The sequence below is a fragment of the Vipera ursinii genome, assembly GCF_947247035.1.
Source record: "Vipera ursinii genome assembly, contig: scaffold_283, whole genome shotgun sequence".
Classification (NCBI taxonomy): domain Eukaryota; kingdom Metazoa; phylum Chordata; class Lepidosauria; order Squamata; family Viperidae; genus Vipera; species Vipera ursinii.
The window spans coordinates 26118-31632 of NW_028148165.1; positions in this window are offsets into that span (position 1 = coordinate 26118).

The window sequence follows — 5515 nt, forward strand, 5'->3', positions numbered from 1 at the left end:
CTCTCTCCCTGCAAACCGGAGCCTGCTTTGGCAGGAGGAGACAGCTCCCCCCCCTTCTTTGTCCCCGTCCCTGCCCAGGCAGAGCCATTAATTAATTCATTAGACCAGCTTGGCTTTCAGACAGCCTGGCTTGGCTGAAACAGGAAGCCTGGGAGATGGGAAATATCTTGTTTTTTTACGCTTCTTGATCAAGGCAGGGCATTTTCCCCAAGGAAAAGGTGATTTGGTTAGCCCTTTCTTTCAAAGAGGGAGCAGCATCCGGACGTGTTTTGCAGCCCCAGTATCTGCGGCTGCAGCTTTTCAGTTCTGGGGTGCAAGCGACCCCTTTGTGTGTGTGGGTGGGGTGGTGAGTAGCTGGGTCCTGCAGGGAGGGGTCCAGGTGTTAGGCTGGAAAGGGGGATTGGGGCCGTTCGGCTTCTTGAAGGAAAGAGAAGCAGGAAGGGAGGAAAAGAGGGAGGGAGGGAGGGAGGGAGGAAAGAGACAGAGAAAGGAAGGAAGGAAGGAATAATGGAGGGAATGGGAGGGGAAGGATGGGAAGGAGGAAAGAGGGAGGAAAAGGAGAGGGAGGGAGGAATAAGGGAGGGAATAAGGGAGGGAGGGATGGGAAGTGAAGGAGGAAAGAGGAAGAAGAGGGAGGGAGGGAAGGAGGAAGGAAGGAATAATGGAGGGAACTGGAGGGGAAGGATGGGAAGGAAGAAGGAAAAGGAGAGGGAAGGAAGGAAGGAAGGAAGGAAGGAAGGAAGGAAGGAAGGAAGGAAGGAGGGAAGGAAGGAAGGAAGGAGGGAAGGAAGGAAGGAAGACTGTGGTGTGAATGAATATTGATTTGGAGAAATCTGTAGCTTCAGGTCTCCGGAAACAAAACACGCTGCCAATAAAAGGCAAACCTCGACTTACGACCACAGTTCAGATCAGAATTTCCCTTGCTAAGCAAGGTGGTTGTTAACTGAGTCACATCTGATTTTTACAACCTTTTTTTGCCACAGTTCTTAAGCAAATCACTGCCGTTGTTAAGTGCACCGCGCAGTCACTAAGTGAATCCGACTTGCCCGATGGACTTTGCGGGGCAGAAGCCTCGCTCGGCCATCAGGGGCTCTGGGACACTGCAACCTCCCTCAGTGACAGGCCAGTGGCCAAGGTCTGAATTTTGATCACGTGACCGTGGGAATCCTGCAACGGTCTTAAGTGCGAGGACTGGTTGTAACAGACTTTTTTCCAGTAACGTTGTAACTTGGAATGCTTGCTAAGCAAACGGTTGTCGAGGACTGCCTATATTTTTTTCTCCTTTCTTCCCCTGCGTACCCCACATTTCTCTCTCGTCTGTTTTCCTTGCTTCGTTTCTCTTATCAACTTTATTCCCACCTATATTTTACATTTGGAGGATTTCAATAAAAGAAAAAAGGTCCAAAACCAGTAAAACTCAGAGGGCTGCTACAAAGGAGTCTTTGTTGCACTCAGGTTTAATTCAGCACTGTTTTTGCAGGATGTATTTTCCAGTACAGAGCACGACCTGTGCTTATTTTTCTGTTCCTCTTTCGATGGATCCGTGGTGATTTAATTTCCGTCTTTTCCTGTTTCCTCTTTCTGGCCTAAATTTAGCACATCAGGACAAAGACTGATTCAACCTGTGTCTGCACAGCAATTTTCATAGGGATGGACTTCAACTCCCAGAATCCCCTGGCTGGCATGCTTTAAGATGGGATGACTTCAACTCCCAGAATCCCCCGGCTGGCATGCTTTAAGAGGGGATGACTTCAACTCCCAGAATCCCCCAGCCAGATTGCTTTAAGAGGGGTGGTCTTCCACTCCCAGAATCCCCCAGCCAGTCATGCTTTAAGAGGGGTGGATTCCAACTCCCAGAATTGCCCAGCCGGCATGTTTTAAGAGGGGAGGGCTTCAACTCCCAGAATCCCCCAGCCAGCCATGCTTTAAGAGGGCAGGACTTCCGCTCCCAGAATCCCCCAGCCAGCCATGCTTTAAGAGGGGAGGACTTCCACTCCCAGAATCCCCCAGCCAGCCATGCTTTAAGAGGGGAGGACTTCCACTCCCAGAATCCCCCAGCCAGCCATGCTTTAAGAGGGGAGGACTTCCAGAATCCCCCAGCCAGCATGCATTAAGAGGGGAGGACTTCCGCTCCCAGAATCCCTCAGCCAGCATCCTAAACGGAGAATTCTGGGAGTTGAAGTCCACAGATCTGAAAATGGCTAACTTCGAATAACTTTGCCCTGGAGGGATCCCCCTCTTCCTTGCCAAGTGTCAGAAGGCTTGGCTGCTCCCCAAAGAATCTCGAGGAGGGCCAGGAGGAATGTGATTGCAGTGCATTGTGGGATTTTTACACACACACACACACACACACACACACACACACACACACACACCACACACACACACACACACACACACACACACACACAGACCTACCTCTCTCCTCCCCCCGCCCCCTTTGGCAGCCGGGCCGACCTTTGGCAGGGAGACGGGCTGGGCGGCAGCCTGAAACACGAGTCCCCGGCGCACGTGAGCAGGGAGGAGGAATGCGCCTTCTGGGTCGCGACCAGGAAGGGCCGGAGAGAAGAAGGGAAGGGAAGGAGGCAGCCTCGGATGCCTGCTCCAGCCCAGGTGGGGTTGCTTTGCTTCGGGAGAAAGGGAGGAAGGAGAGAGAGGAAAAATAGACCAAGAGAAGGAAATAGTGGGGGAAAGAGAGAGAAGCAGAAGGAGGGAGGGAGGGAAAGGAGGAAGGAGAAGAGAGGGAGGGAGGGAGGAGAGAAAGGGGAAGAAAATAAAGAGGAGGGAAAAAGACGGGGAAGGAGGAGAGAGAGAGAAAGGAGGAAGGAAGGAATGATGGGGAAAAAGGAAGGAGAAAAGGAAAGGGGGAAAGAGGGATGAAGGAAGGGGAAGGAGGGAGGAGAAGGATGACAAGGAAGGAAGAAGGAAAGAGAGGAAAAGGGAAGGAAAGAAAGAAAGGATAGGAAAGGAGGGAATGAAGGAAGGCAGGGGAGGGAGGGAGGGAGGGAGGGGAGGGAAAAAGTGTTTGCACCCAGTGAGAAGATAAACCATCGCGACACCTTCTTAGGCCAGGGGTCTTCAAACTTGGCAACTTTTTTAGACTTGTGCACTTCAACTCCCAGAATTCCTCAGCCAGCCCTGAGCCTCGGGCCCTGGCTGGCTGAGGAATTCTGGGAATTGAAGTCCACAAGTCTAAAGAAGTTGCCAAGTTTGAAGACCCCCCTGCCTTGGACTCCCTCTGAGTATAGAGGTGGGTAGGTTTGGCCCGCCCACCACTCCTGAAATGCAAAATTAACTCTGTTAGCATGTATGATGCCCCTCAGCAAGGGCCATTAATCCTAGGGGTGTGTGTGTGTGTGTGTGTGTGTGTGTGTGTGTGTGTGTGTGTTTGTGTGTGGAGGTTGCTGGTTTTCCCACTCCCCACAAGTTCTCCTTTCTGCAAGCCTCCATGGCTGTTTGTTGGTCACCGTTTTGCAAAGTTGAGAATGTGACGTTCCCCATTGGAGGAACCCCCCAAGGCTTCCGTTTTTCTGCCTCATTCTCAACAGAGAATCTCCAGCGGTTCCCTTGAGGCTGCCTTGGGGATGGTGTTGGGTTTCTTTGACCCGTCTCTCCACCCTTTCCTTTCCTTCCCTTCCCTTTCCTTTCCTTTCCTTTCCTTCCCTTTCCTTTCCTTTCCTTTCCTTTCCTTTCCTTTCCTTTCCTTTCCTTTCCTTCCCTTCCCTTCCCTTCCCTTCCTCTTACCTTCCCTTCTTCTTCTTTCTTTCTTTCTTTCTTTCTTTCTTTCTTTCTTTCTTTTTCTTTCTTTCTTTCTTCTTCTTCCTTCCTTCCTTCTTCCTTCCTTCCTTCCTTCCTTCCTTCCTTCCTTCCTCCTCTCTTCTTCTCTTTCTTTCTTTCTTTCTTTTCTTTCTTTCTTCTTTCTTTCTTTCTTTCTTTCTTTTCTTTCTTTCTTTCTTTCTTTCTTTCTTTCTTTCTTCCTCCCTCCCTCCCTCCCTCCCTCCCTCCTTCCTTCCTTCCTTCCTTCCTTCCTTCCTTCCCAGTTCTATAGCCACCAAACTTAACCAAGTAGCAATGGGCAGCTTACAGTTCTCAAATCCTAAAACAAATCAAATAATTTAAGGAGCCCTGACTAAAACAATAAAAACATGCACAAAGTATATTTGTTTTGCTTCCAGCGGAGCAAAGGGAAAATTGATAGGGAAAGAAATGCAGGCCTAATCTTGCAAGGGCTGAATTCCTGAAGGCGCTGTGGATCATGGGGGGTGTTGTCCTGCTGGTCTGCCTTAAGGTGTCTCTCAAGGTTCCTGGGAGTTGTCGGCTTCCTTTTTAGCTGCAAGGTGGCCGTTTTCGTCACTCTCTGAGCTCATGCCAGGGAGAAACTGGGGGGTTTTTGCTCATTTTCTGAACTTGGGACACTTTTGACACGGAAGTCCGTAATCGCTCAGAACGGGAGTGACTCACGTGTGACTCACTGCACTTTTGTGTGAACTCCGGTCTCGTGTCCTGCTTCTGTGCAGCAGTTTTGCAGCCTTTCAGTTGCCGATTTATTTATTTATTTTATTTATTTTTATTCGATTTATATACCGCCCTTTCCCGAAGGACTCAGGGCGGTTTACAGGGTATTTAAAACAAGGAATACAAAAGTTAAAAACAATTTAAAAAATGACATCAATCCCTGAAAAAATAAAAAACCCAATTAAAATTAAAATTAAAAACTCTCAGCCTGGGCCAGAGAGCTCGAAGAGCCAGGTCTTCAGGTCCCGGCGGAATGAACGGAGGTCGGGGGGCAGTCCTCAGCTCCGCGGGCAGCTGGTTCCACAGGGCAGGCGCCCCCACTGAGAAGGCCCTATCCCTGGGTGTCGTCCGCCGGCAGTCTTTTACCGGCAGCACCCTGAGAAGACCCTCCCTGTGGGAGTGCACTGGACGAAGGGAGCTTGATGCCGGCAGCAGGTGTTCCCTCAAATAGCCCGGACCCAAGCCATTTAGGGCTTTATAGGTCATCACCAGCACCTTGAATCACCCGGAGGGCAACCGGGAGCCAATGCAGCTCGCGGAGTAGAGGTGTTACACGGGAGTATCGGGAAACCCCCATCACAACTTGCGCGGGCCACATTCTGCACCAGCTGAAGCCTCCGAGTGGTCCTCGAGGGCAGCCCCATGTAGAGAGCGTTGCAGTAGTCCAAACGGGAGGTCACGAGCGCATGAGTGACTGTGCGTAGGGCATCTCGGTCCAGGTAGGGTCACAACTGGCGCACCAGGCGAACCTGGGCAAAAGCCCCCCTGGTCACAGCTCCTATATGATCTTCAAAATTGAGCCGGGAGTCAAGGAGGACGCCCAAGTTGCGAGCCCTATCAACGGGGGGGGGGGGGTAACACCTCACCCCCCATCATTAAAGGTGGAATGGTCTGGTTAACCCGAGATGCCAATATGCCAATATATACAGCCACTGATACATATTGTATCAGTGTACAGCTGATGAGGTCGCCCTCCAGCAAAGCATGGGGGGGGATTCAA